General features: G+C 42.2%; 2 long non-coding RNA genes across 2 annotated transcripts; both read right to left on the bottom strand.

Moving 5' to 3' along the window:
- Positions 1 to 6,480: 6,480 nt before the first annotated feature.
- Positions 6,481 to 7,825, bottom strand: LOC139837603 (uncharacterized). Its single transcript, XR_011754155.1, has 3 exons — positions 7,715 to 7,825; positions 6,755 to 6,830; positions 6,481 to 6,587 (listed from the first exon to the last, which is right to left on the bottom strand). It is a non-coding gene; the product is annotated as an uncharacterized lncRNA (long non-coding RNA).
- Positions 7,826 to 14,466: 6,641 nt separating this feature from the next.
- On the bottom strand, positions 14,467 to 17,164 carry LOC127342648 (uncharacterized). The gene is made up of 5 exons (XR_007876798.2): positions 16,590 to 17,164; positions 16,404 to 16,500; positions 16,162 to 16,238; positions 15,202 to 15,277; positions 14,467 to 15,034 (listed from the first exon to the last, which is right to left on the bottom strand). It is a non-coding gene; the product is annotated as an uncharacterized lncRNA (long non-coding RNA).
- Between the last annotated feature and the right edge of the window lie 621 nt (positions 17,165 to 17,785).

Genomic DNA, 17,785 nt, shown 5'->3' with positions numbered 1-17,785 from the left:
CCTCTTCCTCCCGGACACGGCTACTATTATTCTCGTAGTGCACAACCATATCCACCATTGTCAGTCCAAAGTCAAGGTGGGTGTGTAGGGTGGAGTTCAAACTCTCGCTCCTCTGGTTGCTTTTCATTCCGAGGAAATATCCATTCGCTAGATACGCGGCTGACCACAATTTCTTCCTCCTATACATCCTCTTCATCCATTCTTTGGTTAATTCAGTCTGGTGCTTCTCGACGAATGCCCTCCATCTCACCTCGAATACTTGTTCCGAAGTGGTGTAGTACAGCAGCGACCGAAATTCATTGTGAGCCAGGGGGTCAATGTGCTTCTTCATGTTCTTCTCAATATGCCACGTACAAACACGGTACCACACGCCTGGAAAGACTTTGCCAACAGCGGCGATCATTGCAGCGTCCCCATCAGTGATGATCCCTTTAGGCTTCTGCTGATACATGGCTTTCAGGAATGTTTCTAACAACCACTTGTATGTTACTTCCTTTTCGTACGAGACAATGGCGCATGCAAAAACAGTAGTCTGGCGGTGATTGTTTATTCCCACAAAAGGTATGAACGACATAGCATACTTATTTGTTTTGTACGTGCCGTCAAACACCAGCACATCACCGAAGTCGGCATAGTCCCGCCGAGACTGAGAATCACACCAGAACAGGTGTAACAATTTTCCACCTTTACCAAGCTTGTAATCAAAATAGAATTCAGGATCATCTCGCTTCCTCTTCTCCATAATGCCAATGGTTGTGTTGGCGTCACCCTTTGCAATCATCTTCCTCTTTTCACGGCAAGACATGTTGTAAAGATCCTTTCTTACAAATCCTACCCTGCTGTATTTTCCAGTGTCACTGATAAATGTCCTCATGATGTTGAATAATCTCATCCCAGCAGATCCCAGTGACATGATCCTAGATTTCTGATGAGCCTTGATCTTTCTATGAGACCGAAGAAAAGCGATTTGATCAGCTGTAGCAGGCTTATGGTTGTGATTGTCGTCAAATCTCAGAATAGTCCAAACACCCTTTTTCTGTTATATGACACACTGAAATGGGCACCACAGTTGCAGCGAGACTCAGGTCGGTGCCTATACGTTCGGCCTTCCATTTCTAAGTACTTGCTTTCACGTTGCCCAGCCCTGGAGCAAAGAAACCGCCTATACCGAATGGTGGGTGTCCCTAATTCATCAAGGCGTTCCTTTTTCTTCTCGCGTCGAATGCTAAAACCATGTTCTTTGGCATACTTGTTGTAGAAATAATAGACAGCCTCTTTGGAAAGAAAGATCATGGCCCTTACAGCCTCATACTTTCGCTGTCTTCTCATTTCAGCATCAATATCATATGGATCCTTATTATCTTCCTGCTTAGTATGGTCCAGCTGGGAACTTCCTGTCACCTAAACAAATATGACAAACATGGCGTTATTGTTACTGACACTTTGATTTGTTCTATTATGCATTGCAATGCATCAAAAGAAAATCTTACTTCGCTTTTGCATTCAGATTTTGACAGCTGTGAAACCCCCCCTTCTAATGATTTTGACTGCTCAGGAACATCCTCTTCATAAGCAAAGTCTTCCAAATCAGAATCCCCGTAGTAGGTAAGCTCACTGTTTCTGATTACAACAACCCGCGCAATTTGTAGGAAAATAGCAAATTACATGTTTATTCATCTTCACCTGGAAGAAGGCAAGTAAGATAAAAGAAAACATACATCACTCGTATTTTCAGAAGTGGGTTCATCATCTGTACCACTTATGCTGTCTTCATCATCGATGTCCATCTACAAAATTTGCAACAAGGAGGCAAAATTCAAGGACAAAATATTCCCATGCACACTGTACTGATAAAATATGAAAATGTGAGTGACTCACATTATCAGACTGAGATACAGGATCACCAAAAATGCTATCATCATCATCAGACGAAGGTACTTCATATTCATCTTCTGATGATGAAATATCAAAAGCCTCCCATCTAGAGTCATCAACGTCTGTAGTTGCTTTCTCATTGTCAATCCCAGAAGCCATAGAGCCGTCCATCTGATCAAATAAAACCAACATCACTGACCTAATCAACATAAAAACTCGGCTTGGAAAAAATTGGTAAACTTTTGAACAACAAATTACACCCTAAGCACAAATGCGACAATACATCGTATAAAGTATACATGGAATAAGAATAGAATAACAGTGTGGCACGGGGGCTAACCTCTTCTGGGTGTCGGTGGCAATCTGGGCAGCCACGGGAAGTTGGGATCGGCGGTGCTCTGCCTTGCAATGGAATGACCTATATGTTGATCGTGGGGAGGCGGAGGGTGGATGACTCAGACGTTCGCCGCCGTATTGTCATGCACACCGCGGTGACAGCCAGCGATCCACCGGATGCGGGAAGGATAGGAGATCGCCGAGGTAACCAACCACGCCTGCTAGCTACGATTAACCGGGGTACGTGCAAATGGCGGTGGCGAGGGATCGACCGGCTACAACAAGACGGAGGGATCAAAACCCTAGGTATGAATAGCGGGGGAGGCGGAGGGTGGATGACTCAGACGTCCGCCGCCGTATTGTCGTGCACACCGCGGTGACAGCCAGCGATCCACCGGATGCGGGAAGGATATGAGATCGCCGAGGTAACCAACCACGCCTGCTAGCTACGATTAACCGGGGTACGTGCAAATGGCTGTGGTGAGGGATCGACCGGCTACAACAAGACGGAGGGATCAAAACTCTAGGTATGAATGGCGGCCGTGGGAGGGGTGGACTTGGGCCAAGGTTGGACGCCGGATCTAGATCGGAGATCGCCGGACTGGCGGCTGCGACGAGCTGATGAAGGTACGTGAGAATGGAAAGTGACAACCGACAAGGACCACCACATCGATCCATCGAACGTATACACCGATGACGTACATACACCGAAACGTACATACAACCTATACCCTTTCAAGGAGTACAAGGGTACACCGTACGTATACCCTTTCAACGAGTACAATACAAGGGTACAATCCAAATGGATCTTCGGGGGCTAACCTAACCCGACCCGCTAGCGCCGGCGGAAGGAGCACGTGCATAATGGTACGGTTATGCAATTGTTCGCTTGGGGGCCTATGGAAGCAGTCGCCTTGCCAAATTCCTTCGGATCAAAGAAGCCGATGGTCAAACTATGATCGGCACAGAGGTGGCAGCGGTATTCTTGAAACGTCGAGTCCAACCAGTCATGGCCAGAGTTCGTCCAATGTGGTTGTATTCGGGTCCAAAGGATGAAACTAGGATAAATATTGCTGAACTGTCGGAAAAGGAGCTGCTTGATGAAGTTCGTCGCCTTACTCTCTTTAGTCAGGAAGACTCGATCCCATTGATATCTTCTTATTCTCCTCTTGATGCTGATCATCCACCGTCAGAGGTAATTTTCCTTCTCATACTCTTATTACTCTGTTCCACTTAGTCGACATAATTACTATTGTTCTTATTTGTTCTTTTCTTCGACAGATCCCCATAGTTTCTGGAAACCTGCATGATTCGCCAAACGATACTTCTGAAGGAAGAGGCTCCTCAGTCCCTGTTGATTTTCATACTGCCGAGTATACAGGCCCAGAGAGCGAACACGATGATCCGATAGATTTTGAAGTTGTCCACACCGATCTTCCTTCCTCAGCCAATGATGCTTGCGACACAGAGGGATCAGTGCGTGATGATGACGCTGATCATGATGCCTTTGTTAATGCAGTTGTGGAGGAGACCAGGCTTCACCCGTGAAGAGATCAACCGGCGGCTTTGCCGATGAAGACGATCTCTTCGATATGTAAGCGCCTTCTTCCCTGAATTCATATTTTGTCTTTTATTTCTCGCATTTCTTTCATAACTCTTGTCAGCCATTTCCTTTCGCAGTGACGAAGGTTTCATTGAACCTCCATCTAAGAAAGCCAGATCTGGCGCTGCTCCGCTGGACTTCGCGGCTTCCAAAGCTTCGGCTCTTAAGGCAGCCCCCGCGGCCCAGGTATCGACTGCTTCCTCCCTTTCCAGGGGGAAAGATGTTCCTGCAACTGCTGCTGCCACGACCCCTTCTTCAGAAAACCTGTAAGCCTTTTTCGATTACAACACGAATTTCCTTGAATGTGCCTTGTTTAATGATTCTTTGTCAAACATATATGTTTCCCCTTTCCTTAAGGACCTGCGGGGCGTTATATCTTCTTTGGATGCCTTCGCCTCCCAATTTACTTCCCTGGAGGAAGACAAGGTTCGGCTGCAGAAGGAAGTTCAATCTTCTTCCTCAAAATTGGACGGCGCAGTCAAAATAGCCGCCGCAGCTCGCCAAGAGGTCGACTCTCTGAAGGAGGAACTGGGCAAGCTGAAGGAGAAGCTGCAAGAAGAGGTGGCGTCTATATTGGCCGCCGAGGCTCGGGCAGCTGAAAAAGATGAACTCCTTCGCCAGTCTTCCTTGGCTTTGCTTGTGTGGGGACCCCAGACTAGCTGTCCGAAATTCCCTGTTATGTATACAGTTCACGATCCCATGATCAGTGCGCCGTGAACACATAACCGAACTGATATCAAATTACACCATCCATTACAAAGCGGAATAATAAAATTACAACATGGTCACATGACCGATACTTACATAATAGCCTCGAAGGGCCTAACTAAACATCAGAGTAGCATCATCACTTCAGAAATAAGCAGCACCCAAGTCATCCGCCATAACCCTACAGTAAATCGATCGGGAAGACGTTCCTAGCTCGCATAGACGTCGTCAACTCCTTCTTCATCCATCGTGTTCCTCCAAGTCTGGCCAAGTAAATAGCCAGGGACAAAGCCGTGAGTACATTTGGAATTGTACTCGCAAACCATCAAGAAGGTACTTTGCAAGAGTGCAAGATAACAAATGCTAATCTAAGATGACAAGAGGGAAGAGCTAATTTCTCCAGTGGAAATAGCATGAAGAAGAGAAGTAGTTTCTCTTGTGGATATAGCATATGAAAGAGTAATAGTTTCTCTTGTGGATGTAGCATCCCAACATCACAGTTGAAGGGGACACTAAGAAGATCATATGACATCTCTATATCTTTGTTGAAGAAGATACTTCAAAAGAGTTCCTATGACATCTCTATATCTTTGTTGAAGAAGTTACTTCAAAAGAGTTCCACAACATAAAACACTAGGATGGGGTAACCCAATTTTATTTATCCTTCCCGACCATCTCCATATGGTCGACACATCCTTTCCCGTACCCTTCCGGTACTTCAAAACAAGTTCTTTCCTTTCCTTTGTCAAACAATTTTGTAAAACAAAACTCATCAGGCTAAGCAACAGCCATTCCAACCGTCCATGACCGCGGACACGGCTATTCGAATAGATTTGACTCTGCAGAGTTTGCACACTTTCCCCACAAGATCCGCGAGTTCATCATGTGGGCATCATCCCCGCATATCAACTATGCCATGACAAAAACTCGGACATAGCCTTTCGCCTATTCGTATTAGCACGGGATCCTACCCTATGGAGTATGTACCTTCCCGGCACCGTGGCAGCTCACCTCACTTTGAGCGTGGCTCCACCGCCAAGCCAGGACACCCATAGTGTCTTCCGGACGGGTCAGCCCCGAAGGCCTCCCGTTATACTATTGTCTCCACCAACGACAATCTGGATTCAGGGGTAACCTTACCCTTATATAGTTGTGCGGTGTCCCATGTTAAGAAGAACAAAATACGAGCTAAGCCCCATCCCACTCCAGGGTAATGTGGTTGCGCGGGTTAATTGTCACGGGTGAATACTTAGATGCCAAAGTTTTCGAAAACAAGATTTTCTTTCCAACCATCTTTGCCAAGATCCTTTCCTTTCATAAACACACACTTGGATAAGTCCAACTCACCCAAGGTTTTCATAAAACATTTACAACAAGGTAAGCCTTGAGGGGTTCCCAACCTAAAGTTTCATGAGTTGAACTACTATTGCACTATGGCCGAGATGAGAGTCATCACGCCATAGATGGTGTGAAAAGGAGTAATGGATTGGATCATACTTGCTTAAGGTAAGCATGTACTATGACCACACAAGGAGGATTATACTTTCAGATTTGTGGTGCTAAATATACAACTTAGATAGTGGATTATCACTATCCAACATACTCTCCAATGGGTACACGGCATACTCCTCTCAAGTTGAGAATACACCAAGATCATGACATTGATACCTCTATACTACAAAAGTGGTGGGTGTAGTGTAAGTCATTATCTTGAGATGGAACATGCTCAAGTCGAGCATACAAGATAACCAAGAGGAATAGCACGGCCATGATACCATGCATCCCATAATCACAAAGACAATAGTGGAGTATCACCACTAGGGAGTACTCCACTAGCAACCATACATATATGACAATAATAAGGAGAACAACGCACATAGAACCAAGGTGCTTTGGACATCAACAAATGACATCCAGCTAGACACCAAATCAGAGGTCAAAAGATGGCTTGCCTTGGCTTATTTATCCCTGTACTTCTTCAACTCCATCAATATAAGAATTCCAACAATATAAATAATCTTCTCATCCGATTCCACTTCTTCTTCTTCTCCGGAATTGTTCGCATCTATCGCCGGAAAATATAAAAGGAACACAATCAATCACATTGCATCAACAAGACAACATTCAACAATCAACAACTAACCATGCAGCCAAGGTATAACATACTAAAGACCTATAGACACCACAAAACAATTTTTAAGAGTTTTAATTTAGAAAACCCCATTTAATTACCTAGTAAAGGTATGAGTGCATCACAACTTAGCAATTGCCTCTCTCGGTTATCACCATGGTATAAACCAAATATCCCCTGGTAGATAACATCATAAAGATGACAAGTGCATTAGTTTGGCAACAAAAACATTCACATTATAATTTGAAACATTTTTGGAAAAGCGGGCAATCATTCTCCCTATTTTAAGAAGCTTACATAACACTACACAAGAATAGGAGCAAATGATATGCCCCACCATTTGAAGACTTAAGCAAAACAAAAGAGCTAAAGTTAAATTGCAGAGGTTTTGTTTTGCAAGCATAAAACAAAGGTTGCCCATCTCTACTAAAAAGAGTTGGTCAAGGGTTTTAAATAAACCGAAAAGTTTTGCTTCAACAATGCATGTCACACATAAACATTACTAACAGCAACAAATATGTATTAACAGAGACTAATAATATTTTTCCTATATAGCCAGTACTAATACAAGACTAACCCAATTGGAATCACCCAAAAATATTAAACCTACAATTTTAGGAATTTCTTTGAATCTGACTGTACAGAAAACAAGATCTGTAAGCCATAAATCGTAGAAAAATCCTAAAAATATGAGGCCACTGGCATTCGAAAGATATTTAAACAGAGATTCACACACAATTGGATTTGGGTTCAAATTGTTTCTGAAACTCTCACAATTGGATTTACAAGTTTACTGCATGCTTTCACCATTTGCTTTAACTATGGAGTAGCAGGAACAGATAAAGGTTTGAATCTTGTTTGAGATGATTAAGAAAACATTCAGTAATCCTACAGAATTGGAATCACACAATTAGGTTCAAAAATGGATTTTTGATGATTTAAAAGCTAACAGCCATGTCTGCAGAACACACAGAACAAGTTTAATTCATCAAAAATCATACACAAATCATCAAAATATGAGGTCAGCTGCATCTGAAAGGTATTGAATAGGTGGTTCTTACCCAATTGGTTTCATTCAAAAATTCGCTTCCAAGCTCCTGGTTTAATTCGACAAAGTCAGATCTGACAAGATTTTGATCTGTGAACCATTTCAATTTCAGGAGGTCATTTGAAGTGAAACCAACGCCAAAATGAAGGTACTGGAGAGGGATTTCACCCACAGTTGAGTTTGCTCAAAAAAGTTCTGTAAAAAGGAAGAAATCTAACAAACAGTGATTCTGCATGTTTGCAGAACTTTATTTACCATGCAAAATCCGTAACGAATTAGAGGATGAGACCAACGCCAAGTTGTAGATCTTTTCAATACCTATCTGCGGAACTTTGAATCACTCGATTTGGATCTGCACACGAGATTTGGCGGATTTTACAAGATCGTACCAGAATCTGAAACAGCAAGATAGCAGAAATTACAGCAAGATTTTGGACGAACTTTGGTCAAGAGCTTCAGATCTGAGGATAGCTCAACCTTCTCCATGCTTGGACCAACATGCACCTGCATCAAGATCCAATCTTGTGAGAGGAGAAAGGAGAAATAGGGCTGGATTCAACTAGGGTTAGGGGAGAAGAGAGTGAGAGGGATGCTCTCATGGTGAGGATGAGCTTGATGGAGGAGGGGAGCTTCATCTAGGTGCCTTTCCACGGCCATGGCCGGCCATGGTAGCTAGGTGGAGCAGGATTTCGTGGGGGAGAGGTAGGAGAGGGGTGTGAGTGAGTGGTGGAAGGAGTGGAGAGTCAAAAATGAGAAGCAAAGGAGGAGGGGGTGGCCGGCCAAGCTCCTTTTATAGAGGGAGGATGGTTGGCTGCCTCCTCATTGATTGGGCTGGTTGGGAGGCTGCTCATTTAGTGATTGGGTTAGGTGGGAGGCAAGGCTTGTAAGAGAAGAAAGTGGAGATGAAGAAATTTCAGCTCATGCATGCCAAGAGCTTGGCATGGCCGGCTACTTCTTGATATTACAAGAGGATAAGCAAAGTGCAATACCATTTCATGCTTGTCGGCCAAAGTTGAGTGTAGGGGATGATTAGCCAAAAGTGGCTTGGGGATGTATTCGAATTTGGGAAAGAGGTGACAATAAACATTGGTGCCCATGTTGAGAAATAAAGTACTTTGATCAAATTGTCAATTTAGCCAAGAGTTGATGGTGGTGATGATGGTTTAGATAATGGTAGAGCAAGGCTAAGAGAGATGGGGAGTGAAGTAACCATATACTCACAAGGATGAATATATTGACATAAATCATCAATTCATGAGGTCAAGGTGATGATGGAAAGAAATGGAGGAGTGAGGTATGTATGATGAAATATAAGTTGCTCTTCAAATAAGAGTTCAATTGGGATTGATTGGAAAGTATCAAATGGTCATCCATTTGATCAAGAATTGGAGAATGGAGGGGATTCAATGTGGTAGATCAGAGAGATACACAAGATGTGCAAGAGTTGTCATTTGAAATAGAACTCAATTGAAAAGTATTTGAAACACCTCAATTGTCTAAAGACAATTGGGAATGAACTCAAGTGGAATGGAGTTTGAAAATGTTGAGAGAACTAGTTGGAACATAGAAGTTCAAAATGTTCTACTTACTTTCTCAAGTGAAGTAGAGTTTTCTCAAATTTAAAGTAATCAAGAAATGGTATAGGTACCATAAACAAGCCTTTTGTTAAAAAATAAGGCAAGATAGAAAATAATGTTTTAGAAATCAGCACTTGGTAGAAATGGGATGAGAAACAAAACCCATTTCAGTTTCTTGTTTTCTTTGAAGAATTATCTTGAAAAGATTTAATAAGACTTAGAAGTAGTTTTGTGATCAAAACTAGAGAAGGAAAAACAATAGGATTTTTGAGAGAGAAAACTAATTTAGGGAGAAGTGTTCTCAAGGGTAGATGATGGCTACAAAATGTACCCACCATTCCCACTCTTGGTTTTGTGAAGATTAAACTTGAATAAAAACAAGAGGTAAAATTGAAGGAAGTGATCTAGTGTTGAATCATTGAATAGGGTACAAGATCAAGTTGAATATATGAGCTGCAAGGATAGACTGAGACATGCAAGACGTGGAGGTTGAAGAGGGTGTTGCATAGATGAGCTCCATGCATTGAAGTCAACAATAACAGTTGTGGGTGCTTAGAGATCAATTGCCAAAGTCTAGACATTTTAAGCCTGTCAACACAGATGGTCGACATGGCCTCAAAACCAACAAGGATGAGTGGGTATAAGAGAGGGATGTAGCTAGCGGAAGATGATCCCAAGTTTTGAATTTAGGATGATTGAGCTAGGTTGTACCACAAGGAGAAAAATCAAGAAGGCACACTCAGGTTGCCATCAGGGGAAGAGTTTGATGTAGTAAAAAGGAAAACAACTTTTCCTAGGACACACATGTGTTTTATTAGGTGAGTTGTTGGTTTTACCACTAGAGGTGTTGTTCTAAGAGGTGGCTCAAGACAAAACTCAACAAGAAAAACAAGACAATACATCTACCAACAGATCAAAGCAATTCATCTTAACAGACAGATCAAGGCAATTCATCTTAATTAGTCTATAGAAAATGTTTTTGTTCCCCCTAATTTTTGCATTAAGGACAATTAATCAAGGTTGCAAAAGGTGGGGTGTTACAGATCTTCCACCCTTAAAATAATCTCGTCCCGAGATTACTGAGTGTAGAAATAGAGGGGTTGTAAAGTTTAACTAAAGTTAGTCTCCATTCTTCTGTAGATGTGCAGTTGTAGAGAAGGTCGTTGCTTCATCTTCTATCAGACTTGATAGATTCTTGCCGATGGCGAGCTTCATGAAGAGATTGACTACCCCTGCAGATGTTAGACCTGTAGCTTCTTCATGATCCTAGCGGGGTTCATGATTGTAGGAGAGTTAGTGCACCCAATGGTGCTTGAGCAGGGTTGAAAACTTTTTAGAGTTAGGTTAAATTTAGTGGAAGAAGGATTGTTCAGCGGGGTTCCTGAAAACTTAGAGCCTCAGCCACGGGTCTTGTCGGGCGCTTTTTGGAGAAGTCATTAATCTCTTGTCTTGCGTCGAACATCTTCAGAGAAAGTTGTGTAGTCCACGGCTTCAAGAGGGGTTAGTGTAGTCCCACGTTTCCAACGGTGTTTTTAGAAAGCTTTAAGATTTTAGGGTTAGCTCCAACTTTTAGTGGAAGACGAAGTCTTCCACCCTTAAGAGTTTTCATCGGGCTTTCGGAAAAACTCAGAGCTTCTGCCTTGTGGTCCTATCTGGGGCTTCTGAAGAAGTCGTCGATCTTCCGTATTCAGTTGTAGAATCTTCGGGGCGACGTGCAGACCACATCTTCAAGAGGCACTCATGTGTTAACTAAACCATATGGGATGCGCGGTGAGTTAGTAAATTGATGAAACACCTAGTTGGTATCCATATGAAATAGCAACAGAGGTCGTCGATGACAATCATCAGCTGGCGGGTCGGTGCTGACTTATACCAGTTGGTGAGCAGGTAAGTTGCACATAGCCTTGAGTCCTTGAGGTATCTTCAGGAGCTTCACTTGAGGAGGACCAGATGAACCATGTGATGTAGCTCGGCTTTGACGCTATTGTTCCCTCACCTTGTTAGAGGGTGTGTTAGAGGGTGGTTTTCAAGAAGATATTCTCGAGGTTAGCGCGATTACTCCAAGGTTAGACCAAGTTAGTATGTCTTCTCGCAGAGGTGCAGTCACTCTGGAAGGTAGGGGCTTCTGCTTTCTTGATGAAGTGGAGATGCTTCAGCGGATCTTGAAGGTATTGGCTTTTGCTTTGTTGGCGTAGTAGAGATGCTTCAGATGACCTTGAAAGTAGTCGGCGTAGATAGGGGTCTGAGTTAGTTTCCCTGACGGTTGAAAAAAAACTGCTAACGGGTTTAGAGTTAGAGTCTTTCGTTAATCTACCCAACTAACTAACAGTTAGCAATACATCGGCGAGGCAAACTTTAATCCTATCATGGCATGTGACACCCATACAACCATAACCAGAGTCAAAATACCACTAACAGAGGCTACTGGTATTTTTCCTAGATGCACAGTAACAAAACAAGATCAACACAATTGGAATCATTCAAAAATATTTATTTTTCAATTTTTGAGACTCAAAATACTAACCAGAAACAGTGATCGAGTTTTATTTATTAAAAACCGCACAAAAATCCTAAAAATACAAGGTCAGTGGCATCAGAAAGATAATTTCATACTGGTTCTAGTGCAATTGGAATCACATCAATCGGAGCTACCAAACTATTTTTATTAGCAAAACAGTACACTAGCAGATTTCCATTTTTAATTTCTGTTTTACAATTGCCAAACAATTAGAAAAGGCGGGAACGTCTAAATAGCAAGACATACATGCACACAACAACCAGATACAAACACTCAAGGCAGCACACTAGGGAACTACAAGCAATCATCAAACCAGACATGGTACTCTAAGTACCCAAAAATTCCTAATGCGCGGGTTTATCTCAATCAAAACGATTGAGTTTGTCCTATCCATCCTATTGGTCTGGGGCTGGTCACATATGTCGACGTCTTCATATCGTCAGCATCGGCTTCAACTTGGATTCTTGTCGCAGTTGGTGGTGAAGGGGGCGGGTGTTGAGTCGTTGATGTTGAGGCGGAGGAGAAAACTGTGTAGAACTTCTTGTGTCGACATCCCGGAAACATGAGGTCTTCGTAGAGGTAGGTGTTGAGGTGCTCCCGAAGTCGATATCTTCTCGTGGCTGGCCTAAAAATTACTAGTCAAGAGACTGAGGACTTGATCCCTGATGACTGCAAAAAGTGCAAGTCCACGGAGGAACAAGGTCAGCTCCCTGACAGACTTTGGTGACAACCAAAGGCACGACGTTATCATCCCTATATGTGCACACTAAGTCGGCCTCCAATCTTCAATAGTTGTTGTTGGAGATACGTGAGACTTCATAAAAAGTTGATCCATCTTCGACATCGAGTCTCCGGGTCTGAGTTGGGGACATCGCCCAATATGTAGGTTTGAAGTGGATGAGACAATAGAGTAAGAATTTTCACACATTTTAATAAAGCGGAGAGATAAGAATTTAGAAGCTTTGAAGAAATAAGAGGAGTAGAAGCTATGCTTCCGACTAAAGAAAAAATTTGTTTCGTAAATAGTTTTTCCCAAATACTTCTTTCCTAACTAACGTCCATGCTAACTAAGGTCTCCTACAGTCAGGATAGCTCTGATACCAGCTCTGTGGGGACCCCGGACTAGCTGTCCGAAATTCCCTGTTATGTATACAGTTCACGATCCCATGATCAGTGTGCCGTGAACACATAACCGAACTGATATCAAATTACACCATCCATTACAAAGCGGAATAATAAAATTACAACATGGTCACATGACCGATACTTACATAATAGCCTCGAAGGGCCTAACTAAACATCAGAGTAGCATCATCACTTCAGCAGCGCAGTACCCAAGTCATCTGCCATAACCCTACAGGCAACTGACTGGGAAGACGTTCCTAGCTCGCATAGACGTCGTCAACTCCTTCTTCATCCATCGTGTTCCTCCAAGTCTGGCCAAGTAAATAGCCAGGGACAAAGCCGTGAGTACATTTGGAATTGTACTCGCAAACCATCAAGAAGGTACTTTGCAAGAGTGCAAGATAACAAATGCTAATCTAAGATGACAAGAGGGAAGAGCTAATTTCTCCAGTGGAAATAGCATGAAGAAGAGAAGTAGTTTCTCTTGTGGATATAGCATATGAAAGAGTAATAGTTTCTCTTGTGGATGTAGCATCCCAACATCACAGTTGAAGGGGACACTAAGAAGATCATATGACATCTCTATATCTTTGTTGAAGAAGATACTTCAAAAGAGTTCCTATGACATCTCTATATCTTTGTTGAAGAAGTTACTTCAAAAGAGTTCCACAACATAAAACACTAGGATGGGGTAACCCAATTTTATTTATCCTTCCCGACCATCTCCATATGGTCGACACATCCTTTCCCGTACCCTTCCGGTACTTCAAAACAAGTTCTTTCCTTTCCTTTGTCAAACAATTTTGTAAAACAAAACTCATCAGGCTAAGCAACAGCCATTCCAACCGTCCATGACCGCGGACACGGCTATTCGAATAGATTTGACTCTGCAGAGTTTGCACACTTTCCCCACAAGATCCGCGAGTTCATCATGTGGGCATCATCCCCGCATATCAACTATGCCATGACAAAAACTCGGACATAGCCTTTCGCCTATTCGTATTAGCACGGGATCCTACCCTATGGAGTATGTACCTCCCCGGCACCGTGGCAGCTCACCTCACTTTGAGCGTGGCTCCACCGCCAAGCCAGGACACCCATAGTGTCTTCCGGACGGGTCAGCCCCGAAGGCCTCCCGTTATACTATTGTCTCCACCAACGACAATCCGGATTCAGGGGTAACCTTACCCTTATATAGTTGTGCGGTGTCCCATGTTAAGAAGAACAAACTACGAGCTAAGCCCCGTCCCACTCCAGGGTAATGTGGTTGCGCGGGTTAATTGTCACGGGTGAATACTTAGACGCCAAAGTTTTCGAAAACAAGATTTTCTTTCCAAGCATCTTTGCCAAGATCCTTTCCTTTCATAAACACACACTTGGATAAGTCCAACTCACCCAAGGTTTTCATAAAACATTTACAACAAGGTAAGCCTTGAGGGGTTCCCAACCTAAAGTTTCATGAGTTGAACTACTATTGCACTACGGCCGAGATGAGAGTCATCACGCCATAGATGGTGTGAAAAGGAGTAATGGAGTGGATCATACTTGCTTAAGGTAAGCATGTACTATGACCACACAAGGAGGATTATACTTTCAGATTTGTGGTGCTAAATATACAACTTAGATAGTGGATTATCACTATCCAACATACTCTCCAATGGGTACACGGCATACTCCTCTCAAGTTGAGAATACACCAAGATCATGACATTGATACCTCTATACTACAAAAGTGGTGGGTGTAGTGTAAGTCATTATCTTGAGATGGAACATGCTCAAGTCGAGCATACAAGATAACCAAGAGGAATAGCACGGCCATGATACCATGCATCCCATAATCACAAAGACAATAGTGGAGTATCACCACTAGGGAGTACTCCACTAGCAACCATACATATATGACAATAATAAGGAGAACAACACACATAGAACCAAGGTGCTTTGGACATCAACAAATGACATCCAACTAGACACCAAATCAGAGGTCAAAAGATGGCTTGTCTTGGCTTATTTGTCCCTGTACTTCTTCAACTCCATCAATATAAGAATTCCAACAATATAAATAATCTTCTCATCCGATTCCACTTCTTCTTCTTCTCCGGAATTGTTCGCATCTATCGCCGGAAAATATAAAAGGAACACAATCAATCACATTGCATCAACAAGACAACATTCAACAATCAACAACTAACCATGCAGCCAAGGTATAACATACTAAAGTCCTATAGACACCACAAAACAATTTTTAAGAGTTTTAATTTAGAAAACCCCATTTAATTACCTAGTAAAGGTATGAGTGCATCACAACTTAGCAATTGCCTCTCTCGGTTATCACCATGGTATAAACCAAATATCCCCTGGTAGATAACATCATAAAGATGACAAGTGCATTAGTTTGGCAACAAAAACATTCACATTATAATTTGAAACATTTTTGGAAAAGCGGGCAATCATTCTCCCTATTTTAAGAAGCTTACATAACACTACACAAGAATAGGAGCAACTGATATGCCCCACCATTTGAAGACTTAAGCAAAAACAAAAGAGCTAAAGTTAAATTGCAGAGGTTTTGTTTTGCAAGCATAAAACAAAGGTTGCCCATCTCTACTAAAAAGAGTTGGTCAAGGGTTTTAAATAAACCGAAAAGTTTTGCTTCAACAATGCATGTCACACATAAACATTACTAACAGCAACAAATATGTATTAACAGAGACTAATAATATTTTTCCTATATAGCCAGTACTAATACAAGACTAACCCAATTGGAATCACCCAAAAATATTAAACCTACAATTTTAGGAATTTCTTTGAATCTGACTGTACAGAAAACAAGATCTGTAAGCCATAAATCGTAGAAAAATCCTAAAAATATGAGGCCACTGGCATTCGAAAGATATTTAAACAGAGATTCACACACAATTGGATTTGGGTTCAAATTGTTTCTGAAACTCTCACAATTGGATTTACAAGTTTACTGCATGCTTTCACCATTTGCTTTAACTATGGAGTTGCAAAACAGATAAAGGTTTGAATCTTGTTTGAGATGATTAAGAAAACATTCAGTAATCCTACAGAATTGGAATCACACAATTAGGTTCAAAAATGGATTTTTGATGATTTAAAAGCTAACAGCCATGTCTGCAGAACACACAGAACAAGTTTAATTCATCAAAAATCATACACAAATCATCAAAATATGAGGTCAGCTGCATCTGAAAGGTATTGAATAGGTGGTTCTTACCCAATTGGTTTCATTCAAAAATTCGCTTCCAAGCTCCTGGTTTAATTCGACAAAGTCAGATCTGACCAGATCTTGATCTGTGAACCATTTCAATTTCAGGAGGTCATTTGAAGTGAAACCAATGCCAAAATGAAGGTACTGGAGAGGGCTTTCACCCACAGTTGAGTTTGCTCAAAAGGGTTTTGTAAAAAGGAAGAAATCTAACAAACAGTGATTCTGCATGTTTGCATAACTTTATTTACCATGCAAAATCCGTAACGAATTAGAGGATGCGACCAATGCCAAGTTGTAGATCTTTTCAATACCTATCTGCGGAACTTTGAATCACTCGATTTGGATCTGCACACGAGATTTGGCGGATTTTACAAGATCGTACCAGAATCTGAAACAGCAAGATAGCAGAAATTACAGCAAGATTTTGGACGAACTTTGGTCAAGAGCTTCAGATCTGAGGATAGCTCAACCTTCTCCATGCTTGGACCAACATGCACCTGCATCAAGATCCAATCTTGTGAGAGGAGAAAGGAGAAATAGGGCTGGATTCAACTAGGGTTAGGGGAGAAGAGAGTGAGAGGGATGCTCTCATGGTGAGGATGAGCTTGATGGAGGAGGGGAGCTTCATCTAGGTGCCTTTCTATGGCCATGGCCGGCCATGGTAGCTAGGTGGAGCAGGATTTCGTGGGGGAGAGGTAGGAGAGGGGTGTGAGTGAGTGGTGGAAGGAGTGGAGAGTCAAAAATGAGAAGCAAAGGAGGAGGGGGTGGCCGGCCAAGCTCCTTTTATAGAGGGAGGATGGTTGGCTGCCTCCTCATTGATTGGGCTGGTTGGGAGGCTGCTCATTTAGTGATTGGGTTAGGTGGGAGGCAAGGCTTGTAAGAGAAGAAAGTGGAGATGAAGAAATTTCAGCTCATGCATGCCAAGAGCTTGGCATGGCCGGCTACTTCTTGATATTACAAGAGGACAAGCAAAGTGCAATACCATTTCATGCATGTCGGCCAAAGTTGAGTGTAGGGGATGATTAGCCAAAAGTGGCTTGGGGATGTATTCAAATTTGGGAAAGAGGTGACAATAAACATTGGTGCATGTTGAGAAATAAAGTACTTTGATCAAATTGTCAATTTGGCCAAGAGTTGATGGTGGTGATGATGGTTTAGATAATGGTAGAGCAAGGCTAAGAGAGATGGGGAGTGAAGTAACCATATACTCACAAGGATGAATATATTGACATAAATCATCAATTCATGAGGTCAAGGTGATGATGGAAAGAAATGGAGGAGTGAGGTATGTATGATGAAATATAAGTTGCTCTTCAAATAAGAGGTCAATTGGGATTGATTGGAAAGTATCAAATGGTCATCCATTTGATCAAGAATTGGAGAATGGAGGGGATTCAATGTGGTAGATCAGAGAGATACACAAGATGTGCAAGAGTTGTCATTTGAAATAGAACTCAATTGAAAAGTATTTGAAACACCTCAATTGTCTAAGGACAATTGGGAATGAACTCAAGTGGAATGGAGTTTGAAAATGTTGAGAGAACTAGTTGGAACATAGAAGTTCAAAATGTTCTACTTACTTTCTCAAGTGAAGTAGAGTTTTCTCAAATTTAAAGTAATCAAGAAATGG

Source organism: Lolium perenne, chromosome 3 (assembly GCF_019359855.2).
Source record: "Lolium perenne isolate Kyuss_39 chromosome 3, Kyuss_2.0, whole genome shotgun sequence".
Classification (NCBI taxonomy): domain Eukaryota; kingdom Viridiplantae; phylum Streptophyta; class Magnoliopsida; order Poales; family Poaceae; genus Lolium; species Lolium perenne.
The sequence above is the reverse complement of the archived record's forward strand: the minus strand, read 5'-3'. Positions and strand labels throughout refer to the sequence as shown.